Below are 11,481 nucleotides of genomic sequence, written 5' to 3'. Positions count from 1 at the left end.
TACATAGTAAGATGGGAGTCTGTGAAAGGATTCACTGATTAAAAAATGATTGGTAGGGAACTGGAAGTTTGTAACTTAATTTTTCAATCTCAAAACAGCTCACAAGGATGGGGAAGTTCAGTTATCTCCATTTTACATCTAAGACATGGCGATTAAAGTGACCATAAGGGTGGCGCTCTAAAAAAATTACTGCTTCTGTGTTTCAAGAAGGAAGAGAACAGTCCTTCAATCCATTAAGATAGTAATTCCTCATTAACTGCTTCTATATTTCAAAAAGGAAGAGAACAGACCTTCAATCCATTAAGATAATAATTCTTCTGCTTAAATTTTCTTTGCCACAAGATGTGTCTGTACATGTTTTTGTGTCAGCACATCTATCAGGACAGATTTCCAGTGCACAGTTCTATTGTATATTGAAAAGCATAGAGGAAGATGAAAATATACAAAGTAAATCTTGGAACCTGCTTGCAACTTTTAAAACATTTGCTGCAATTAATTTAAAAAAAAAATTCCCTGTATTTCACAAATCCCACGGAGGATTTTTATTTTGATTCAAAATGTATTAAAGGTCAGATTTGCAGGCACAGCAGCTGTCCCCTTAGCACTCATAAAATGTGTTTAGAAATGGTGTTTGTTAGTATCATTTAATCCTCAAAATTACTTTCTTCACAGTGGCTGTCATGCTCATGTCTTCATCTCTTCCCTGTATAGTACTTCATATTATTTTAGTTCAAGAGGTTCGTATGGGAGGCAAGCATTGATTCTTACTTGCCTCTCTGTTACTAGTTTTCTGCAGAATCAGACTGTTCTAGATGATCTGTGGTTATAGACTGGAGGCAGCCAAACAATAAAGCGACAATAGTGAAGTCAGCAGGCTAGAGCAAAATAGGAGGTCAGAGTTGCGAAGTTACATAGGATTTTTTTTTTTTTTTTTTTTCCATTTTGTGGACTTGTCATAGCCTATTATTTGGTATTATTAATCAACTCAAGCAAAATTTACACTTCTATCATTACCAAAACAATTATTATTGAATACTTAATTGTATGTGAGCTCATATGTGAAGAGTCTTTTCTGGAAAGAGATTTCTGTCTTGTAAATGTTTGAATATACTATATTTGTACAACACTAAGTCAGAAAAAGGCACTTTTCCTTTGGAATTAAAGTGTTCACAAGGCAGTTCATACTGAAATAACTATTCTGGAAAAAATTCTACAGAACAACTATTTTGGGAGGTTTATAATGGTAGACAAGTTCTTAGTGTCAAGTGACTTTTCCTGCTTGGAACTCTTACTATGTTCTGATACCTTTGCTGCCCTCCCACAATTGAGAGTGGAAGTCTGTATTTATACACAGGTTAACTTAAAAGACAACTTTAGTAGGTTGCTTTGACAGTGATACCCACTTTGCTGAGTATCAAAAAAAAAAGCATGCTGGAGTATGGATGGAAGCGGAGAAGGGGAAGGAGATTTTTTTCATTAGCTGAAAGACAGTTACACCAAAGTGTTTCTTTTTTTTTTGATGCGTGTTGCCTCCGCCCTCTGGGAACCACCAAACCAGCACATTTCAGAGCAGCAAAATAATTTAATCTAGGGCATTCAATTGGGACTGTTATCCCAGAGGTGAAAAAAGGGTTTGTGTTTACTTAGTCTGCCCTCAGGGAAATGTGGTTTTTGGTTTGTTTTTTGGTTGGTTTTTTTTTTCATAAGAACTGCTGTAATTGATCCTACTGTATAGGAGAGGAAAAAAGAACAGAAGATAATGAAACAATGCTAGAACCTCAGAAAACTTTATATAGATGACCTACTTCTGTCAGGAAAATATAGGTAGTCTATAACAAGCTTTAACAGAGTTATAAATCTTTAAAATATTTCATATATAACAATCTATTTGTGAAGTAAAGAATTAACATTCTTGTTTTTATACTGTATTAGAACAGTTATTTGTCAAGTACTGTAATAAGATTGTATCTGTATATCAGGATTGAGGATGAGCATGCTTTGAGAGAGAAGCTGGCAAAATGGCATGTGAAAAGAGGCAAATTCTTTGAAACTTGGCATCTTTGATTGCCAACTCTAGTGGAGGCAGGTGGTTTTATGTTATAACTTGATCGTGTTTCCAGTTAAATCAGTGACTCTTATTACCTTTAACAGTGCAGGATTCAGCCATTAGTATTTGGGCTATGTTATTGTAATAGGTTTTTATCTAGCATGGGTCATAATTTCTCTGTGTACTCTCAGCATATCGTCGATGTTTCCAATCTGCTAAAATAATATCCAAGAAATGTTTCCCAACCACTCCTCCCCAAATATTTTTTGATGGAATTTTGTAAGATGTTGTTTCAGCCCTTCTATCATATTAATCATATGTGTATTTCAAAAGTATATGTAATGTTACAGGATTTAAAAAAATACTGAAAAAGTTATGTATCTGTTAACATACTTAGCATAGAAAGAATCATGCAGACGGCTGGTTTTCAGCTTCTCTCTTACGATTTTTTTGCTTCTGTTTCCCATGTGATATTTCTCAGGAATTGTTTGCAGTAAGTCTATTAAATATGCATTGTACTTTTACCTTTTGAACATTTTTCATGTTCCTTTGTTTACAAAAGTGTTAAGCCAGTTTAATCAGGCATTACTAACCTATCTTAATCCTTCATCTCTTTTAGATGAAGAAACAGCTACTCTTACAAGTCATAAGACATCAGCCAAAGAAACTTAAAAACCATGAAATTATACACATTTTAGCTATTAGTGGAAGATTTTCTTTGGTTTTATTTATATAATTTTTTATATGTATGCAGAGAGAGTGTAAATACATGTGTAGACTAATTACCCTATTTTAACATTCCCTATGGTTAAAACTAAACAGAGATTAGAGCTTTGAGTTTTGTTTTTTGTGACATATTCAAATTCATTGGCTTAATATTTTCATTTAGTCACAAACTTGCCAGAGACTCTCAAATTTAATGGCATTTGCCAATAAAATATATTTTTAGTACATTTATGTAATTAATAACTTTAAAAATCTTAAATGAAATTTGTTTTTAAAATCTGAGGCAATACGTAGTGTGTTCATCAAAATCAGTAGTTGATTATTATAAAGAAAATATTATTGCAAAGTGGAGGTAAACTGAAGTGATGCAGATTTGACTAAGTACATTTTTACCTACAAAGTAATTAAATCACCTTCACTGATGTATTTTAATATTTTACACTTTTACCCCAGTATATCATCCTCTTACTTATGTGTCCAGCAGGCTTCCTTTCTCTTTGCTTTCTCCTGAGTATGACCAACTTCCATTCTATTCTAAAGATATAGTCAAATCCAAATTGCGATTTAACTTATGATATTTTTAATTTATTATCTTTAAATATTCATGAGTTCCTAAGGAATATATTGTGTTCATGGAATGTGAATATGGCATATATCTAACCTTGAATAGAAGGACTCAATATTGTTTAGAGGAGCTGCATTTGTGCAGTGGAGTTGAAAGCAAGAAGAGAGTAACTTGTTGAAATGAAGGTAACTTTGGTACATTAAATGAAAGTACTTGGTAAGGAAAATCTATTTTGAGGTCACTTATCCTTACATATTCCCAGCAATTTGCTGTCCAGCTAACTTGAAATACGAGTTTTGGGTTTTGCACATTTGACTTAAATTTGATTTCTCCTCTACCTTCATGTGCACGTGGCTTTATTTCCCCAAGTTTATCATTTCCTCCCTTTGAAATAAAGAACCTTAGTTTCAGACTAGCTTTTATCCTTCCATTTAATCTAAATTCAGTTGGTTTGTGATCTCTTGAGCCACGATTATTGCCTACAACCAGTCATCTATGATCTTCGTCTTATCTATCAAAAATATGTCTAAAATAGCATTGATACTTGCTGGTTTAGTGACTGCATGATGAAGAAAACAGTTACTCATATCTGGGAATAATTAGGACTCAATAACTTTACTAAATTTATTCTCCCATTTAGATATTGAAATTAAAGAATCCAAGACTTGGTTTCATGTAAGTAATATTTATGTCTTTGCACCTTTTTTTCAGTTTCTATCCAGATTACAATCTATAGCAGATAATTTACAATATTTATGTTGTAGTTACAATTGGTTTTCCATCGTGTTTTCTTATCTGTAGTCTATTGTTGAAATCTGGCTTTTTAGAAGTGTTAGGAGGAAAGGGCAAGTGTCTCAGTCACTTGGCTTACTACTGGTCTGTCCTAGAAAGCCCTGATGCATCTTTCTGAAGTGCTGGTAAGGCATGCTAATGTAAAGCGGCTTACTACTGGTCTGTCCTAGAAAGCCCCGATGCATCTTTCTGAAGTGCTGGTAAAGCATGCTAATGTAAAGTAGCCCATATGGATTACAGATTATAATAGCCAGTATAACATCCTGCCTCAGTAGTTCATTATATTGCACAGATCCTTGCATTAATACAAGCAAGTTTTCAGTTATATCTGTAATGTGTTGCTAAGGGCCAAACATTTTAGAAAGATCAAATTTTACAACTTAATTATGGAGGTTTCTTTAAAGTTTTTTTTCCATTAATTTAAGCTTTAAAATATTTCAAGACCTACATACCTATTGTAGTGACTTTTAGACATTATAAAGTCAAAAATAAAGGAATGATAGCAGAAACTGGAGCTTCACCCTCCTTGCATCCTTCCATGTCCTTCTTCTCTTTTTTCTTACTCCAGCAGGCCCACAATAACCTGCTCGTCCTTTCTGATGGACGTACTGGTTTTGTTTCTGTTTCTGCATGACAGGAGTAGCTGTTGTGCTTCCATTATATTTCTGCCTGCTTGGCATCTCCTTCTCTCTTCTGTTTCTGCTCTCTCTATTGTTCTGCAGAGTGCCCGGTAACATAGCTTTTATAGGAACAGGGCTTTAGGGGCCTGTATAAAGCAAGATATGGAGCAGTTGCTGGAAAGAATGGTACTTGAATGCAAATAGGCTTTGCAACTACTGACTCCTTGAGCTGCACTGCACATGGTGGTGTATGGCACAATCTTCCCCATATCTTACACAGGTGGAGTGAAAAATCCTACCGTTTCCATCCGTGAAAGACGGGGAAGTAACATGTATCAAGGAAAACCATAGCACTTCTCTATGCCTATATAACCTTCACAGAAAACACGAGGAGATCAGCGAAAATGACATGGGTACTACATATGGATTGAGTAAAAATGCAGATGGTCATCATTAGATTTTTTACTTTATAAATTCCAGAGATTCCTAATTTTGTATTATGAGCCAATCAATATTGAGATACTCAATAGGTTTAATTGTCACCTATTTAAAATAATGGAGCAAACAGTATTGGTGGGAATTTATAATAGGAGGTTAAAATTGAAAACCAGTGGACATACAGATATGACGCAGATTTCTGCAGTTGTCTTTGTTCCTTGGGAAGCCTATAAAATTTTGACAGCCAAAACAAGATCCTGTTACTCAGGGGAAACAAAATAAATGTCTTTGCATTTAATATAGGAAACAATGTGTTTCATAGCCTCTTTGTCACATATTATTTATTTCTTATCCTTGCGAGTATTGCATTTGATTTCTACTGCACAATTATATTAAATGGAAATATGAGTAGTACTGAGGAGAAAATAAAACCATCTGTTTGAACATACAGAGTTGAAGTTTTAATAAAAAAGAGGTACTCTCTTAAAGGCCATATGAACATAATACCCTAGGACCACAAATGTGTTTCTAGTGGGAGAATGACATTTTCATAAAGATTACAAAAGCATTAAGCTTGTTACTTTTTAAGCTTATAGTAGGGGGTAAGATAACAGTATCTAAGTTACTGAAATGTCAGTTGAACTGACAGAATTTCAAAGCTGGTAACATGCTTGAATACCTTCCTTCTTTTTAGAGCAGTTGCTTGAAGTTACTTATTAAGCCCATAATATGAAGACGGGCAGTGAAATCTCATTATTGACTCTTTGTCATATTGAAAAGATGCCCATTCCAGAATTTTATTTAATAAGATAAGTAAACACTAATTTTACTTTTCAAATTATTTATATATTTTTAAATATGAAATTCTTGATGTTCTTTTGGGTTATATTTTTTTAGTCTGTTGTGTCCTAATGAAGTTCTTCCACTTCATCTTTTCCAACAGGAACTTGAATCTGATTTCTGAATTCTGTAGAGGTTGAAAGGGGCATAGTTCCATTCTTGGTATTTTTTTTGCTTTCAAAATCTCCACAATTAGCAAACACCAACTAATTATCTCTCTTTTTGCTCTCTCAGCACACCTGCGTGTTCTTCCTCAGCATGAAGAGAGCATTTAACTCACTATGCCCTCTAATTATTGCATTCTCCTCCCAAGTTTAAAAGATTAAAGTGATTTACTTAGAGTCTCATACTTTGTGAGCGGTCAGAGGTCAATTTGAGATTCGTATACTGTAGTATTCTGTTTAATAATAAAAAGTGACAAAATCTGAGAGAGAATTACTAAGTAGGCTCTCTTTACTTCAGAATATAGGCCTGTATGAAGGAAAGTGTGTAGAACTATGGCAGATAAAAGGCGACTTCAGAAATGTCTTTTAAAGAGGCTTCTGCAGTATTGATTGAAAAGAAAGTTGTTACAGGAGTCTTTTCAATATATGCATCTACCATCATACAATCACAAGTTAATTAGATGGTCCTGGCTGTAATTTTTGTCAAGACAGAGAAGCTCTTCTGTCACAAAATGTGTATTCAGAGAACAAATTTAACTTTAAAAGGGCAAAATTATTTTAGTCACAATAGTCTGTTTTGCAAAAAATTATATGTGTTTACATTGGGGGTGTGTCACATCCACAAGATGGATGTTACATACTAAGTTATAACATGAATCTCCTTTTCACTGTGCCTGACACTTAGAAATTTTAAAAACCCTTCCATCTTCAGTCAAGGGGCTACTGAGTTTTTGAAAAACAAAGCTTTCAGGCATTTTATAATACTTTTCACTACATTTGCCGAATATAGCAAGGCAATGGAGATATTCTGTCTGTCTAATCTAGAGAGAATAAGAGTGGTTATAACCCAGTCCAACTTCTCAGTTAGAAATTTAGCACTTAGTGCTGTGAAGATTTTTAGTACCCCTAAACATTAGGGACTGTGTGGAATTGGATCAGTTATCGGTCTCAGACTTTCAAGAAGAGCTTCCTTTTCCTCAGTAGCTTCATGCACTGATCATCTGCTGGATAAGGTCCAAATCTTTGTATTTAAGTACAAGGGACGGTGTACTGACTTGCTGTTGATGTGCTGGGAAAGTCCAGCAATTTCTGTAACACAGAAATTAGGTGTTCTATTACACAAGTACTATCAGCTTATCTATAAAGATGTGTTGTAAGAGTGTAGTCTCAGCTCAGTAGGAACCTATATGTGTACATCCGTGCCAATGTATGATTAATCCTTCATTTGTGTCACAGAGAATATTCTAGCCTTTCTACAAAATATTTATTATTAGGTTATGAATTTCCAAACTTATTTCTCTAGAAGTTCTTAAGTGGCAGTGTCTGAACTTTCTTCTGTATGCCTAGACTTATTTCTGATTTTTGTATTCCTTGTAAAAGTAATCATGAGAACTTTGTGGTGACTTTGCCTAACTAGGGTTTTGAAACATAAAGAGGCAGGAAGCAGAAATGTGAGTATTGACTCCAGCATTGTAAGTAATTTTTTGAGTGTTTCCTCCTATTAGAACAAAAGCTGTCATTGTATCTTGGAAATTCCAAGGAGCAAGAGAAGCAAAAGTGACAGAGGCACTTTAATCTATTATTTAAGGAAATACATAATATCATGCATAGATACACAAAGGAATGATGAACACTTGATAGAAATTCCTGATTGGTTGAAAGTTGCTAACAATCTAATTTTAATAGAGTGGGTCTGATGTAATGAACCAATCTGTGGACACCCAGCCATTCCACTGCAAATGTAAATGCAGAGGATAGAAACGAAGCAAGCAGACCTTTTTATATTTGCAGACATTAAAGAAATTGCAATTAGATTAAAATAAATATGTTAATTACTGTGTTCTAATATACAAATTACAATTGTCTTTTATCAGCCAAGTGTTCTAAATGGTTTACAGGGAAACATATCCAAGTCCTACCAAAGTTAGAATTCATGAGAAAGTTTGACAGACCTGGCAGTACTGAATTTCTCTTTCGGCAAAGACTGAAGAAGAAGATCAACTTCTTAGAGTTCTTCAAGAACTGCTCTGTTTCAGAATAGGTGCTATCTGCAGTTTGCTACGTGTTCCCTCAGTTTTTATGCTTTCTTCAAACGCTCTACTTTGACATTTTCTGTGTGTGTGTGTGTGTGTGTGTGTGAAGACTTCAGGGAATGCAATGGCTCCCTCAGCCCACAGTGTAGGCAAGAAAATTCAAAAAATGTGTGTGGAACTGGTTTCTGTCATTGGTAAGGCCAGAATACAGTTTCAGTCCTACTCAGAAGTATTACAAAGAGTAGCATTTTGTCAGAGGAGAATTCTTGCAGTTTTCTGAAGAGGACTGTTTGCTTATAGTCACTGCTTCAGAAGAAATTGTCAATTATAGAATAGCACCTAAAAAAACCCCATAAATGCTATAAGCAACTGCAAATATAGTCTATCTACAAGTTTTCCGACCATTTTAATTGAAGGGAAGTTTAAAGAATGTCCGCTATTTCATTGTTATGATAATTATCAGAAAATTACTGGATACCAGCTGCTAAATTACTTAAATGGACCCGTCATTAATTTAATTCAGAGACTAATTAATTTGTTTACATTTGAATTCTTTAAAGTGTCACTGTATACTAGAAATTGCAGTGTGTAATCAGAATGTGTTGTAATTTATTAGAAGATACGTGTGTTTTTGAAAATTAAGGAGCAGGTTGAGTCTCTGGTTTCAGAGCAAGCTAAGATAGGTATCTGTGTAGAAAGTAGTTTTATTAAACATCATTACAGGGCACTTCATCCTCAGAGCGCTTGGGGAAGTCTCTGCAATTTGTTGAACAGAGTTGTAAAGTAGCTGTATGCTGTCAAGGAGTCAGATTGGTGAGACCATTTCCTCAAGATTACTACATAAATTTGGTGTCAGAGCACGATCAGATGTTCTTGCTCTCCAACCTGTGTTTCCAGCGCTGGTCTATCCTTTCATCAGTTGGTCAGTGAACATGATTTCAAGTAAAGATTTAATTTTGACAGACCTGTACACTCAATGTTAACAAAGGAGTTAAGCATTTGGTAGCAAACATCTAGCAACCTGATATGAAATCAGCCTTCACAATGAGGTGAAAACTGATCTCATTTAACTGGGAAGACATTATGGAGCAGATTTGATTAAAATTTCACGTATAGCGAATCTCTTTCAAAAGATTAGTGTAGTCTTCACTAAGGTTGTTTAATAGCTGGCAGTGACATATCTCTTTCTATGACAGACACACTCTCTTGATTAAATATATGCAAATTTATACTTGCGTACCTTGTTTATACATAAGTTGAGATCCCTTACTTCACTGCATTTTTTTGACACATGCACAGTATGAATGTATAATATAAGCACTTACAAAAGTCACAAATTAATGGTGATGTCTAATAAGAAAATGTTTGCTATCTTTAGATCTGTGACCATTTTTTTAAAAAAGGGACAAAAATAAGCCAATGTGTAGTCTGTTTGCATAAGCTGCTTTATCAGATTCTCCTGGCACCCCTGGGTTTCACTGAAACTAACAGGGAGCTGCAAAGCAAGACAGGTGTTTAAAAAAACCTTAAACACTCAGATAACAGTTTGCATCCATGTGGTTTCCTTTGCTGCACTGATAGTTCTTTATGGGTCTGTCAGTTTCAATCAGCAGAGAGTACATGTGATCAGTATATCTGATAAACTTGTCAATGCCTTTTTAAAGCAGGATTCCCCAACCTATTCTATTCAACTCTCCTCCCCCCTTCCCTTTTTCATCATTTCAGGTAGAATCTTGATAAGACAGAGATACGTCACAGGCAGCTGTGTATAGCTAGCTCAGGCTACAACTAATTTGTGCAGGAAAAAATTAAATCAGGAGGTAAATTATTTCATGATTGCTCATTCCCAACAGAGTTGGGCATCATTCTGAAGAAAATATCAAATAATTGGTTTCAGGCCATGTCAGACACATGCAATTCCCTTCGCTAATGGCTATGTGAGGTAGCACTAGGCCTCAGGGGTCACCAAAGAACTGAAAATAGCTTAGTGCCAGGCACAGCAATAGAGAGACAGAGCACATAGGAAATGAAGTGGCAATAAGTGCAATCTATAGGGGAAATGTGCTTCACTTGGAGTTTAATATATTGGCTTAGAATCTGGCAGTAAGCCATGCAACAATTGTTTACCTTTTCTGTCAGCATCTGCATCTGTTCTGTTTTGTAAACGGCACTTAACTTTCAGTCAGTAAATGCTGGAATCAATAACAACTGTTAAGGGATTTCTTTCTTTTTTTCATATTCCGTAACAAATGCACACTACAAACAATGTTTGCCTTAGATTAACAAGGAACAGACATTAACAGGGTCAAAGGGATTTGATTGGGAACATTTTATAGCTTCTTGGGTTTGCAGTAATTGTATCTGTGTGATTTGAATGTATCTTGTAACCTATCCAAATTAAACTGTTAAAAAAATGCTAGCATGCAGTAATGAAGATGATTTTTTATAATTATCTTAAGTACTGTGTATAGAAAACTGCTGGCACTGTTTGTAATAATTTAGTTCTGTGTAATATTGTGTATTACATCTGCTATGCAGAAATATTAAGTTGCCTCTTACAGTATGAGGAAATTAGTGATTATATCCAGCAATACTAATTATTTAAACCTAGCAGTTACATTAAAAAACATACACCAACATGCAGTTTGAGAAAACCGTGAGCAGATGTCCATAAAAATTGAATATATCATTACTAAATGCAAGTGAAAGAGTAATACAGTTTATATACAAGCTCTGTTTAGGAGATAGTGTGCAGATGAATACTGTCATAAATGCAAGATTGTTATAATAGTTATAGCATCACTTAAAAGTTAATGTCGCTGAGAGCTGAGGAACACATTATTGTTAATGGAATTTATGTGTGTAACTCCCTGTGCACTGCTTTGAAAATTTACCCCTTGAAATATCCCTATACACAGTGACTATCAGTAGCTCAGTTTCTGTTGCTTTATTAGGCTATTTATTTTCAGATTTTAACAAAATGTTAGTTCCATTTATGAAAAGGCTTTATTATTTGTACGCAGGTTGTAGTTAGATTTTAAGTTTAATATTAGACTTTTTCTTTTTCGATTTTCTTCCTCGTATAGCTTTATTGGATAAAATCCCTGACATCGCTTTCTTGTTCCCTTGTAGAACAATATTGTAGATCTATCTTATATGAAATTAAGCCTTATAAATGAGGGCAGGGGAATGATACTTAATGTATTGGGAAGGTATTTTATAGTAAAATTGATTAAAAGGGTTTTAAACCCTTGGT

This window comes from Fulmarus glacialis, unplaced genomic scaffold (genome assembly GCF_000690835.1).
Source record: "Fulmarus glacialis isolate BGI_N327 unplaced genomic scaffold, ASM69083v1 scaffold3883, whole genome shotgun sequence".
NCBI classification, from domain to species: Eukaryota; Metazoa; Chordata; class Aves; order Procellariiformes; family Procellariidae; genus Fulmarus; species Fulmarus glacialis.
Note: the sequence above shows the minus strand (reverse complement) of the source record.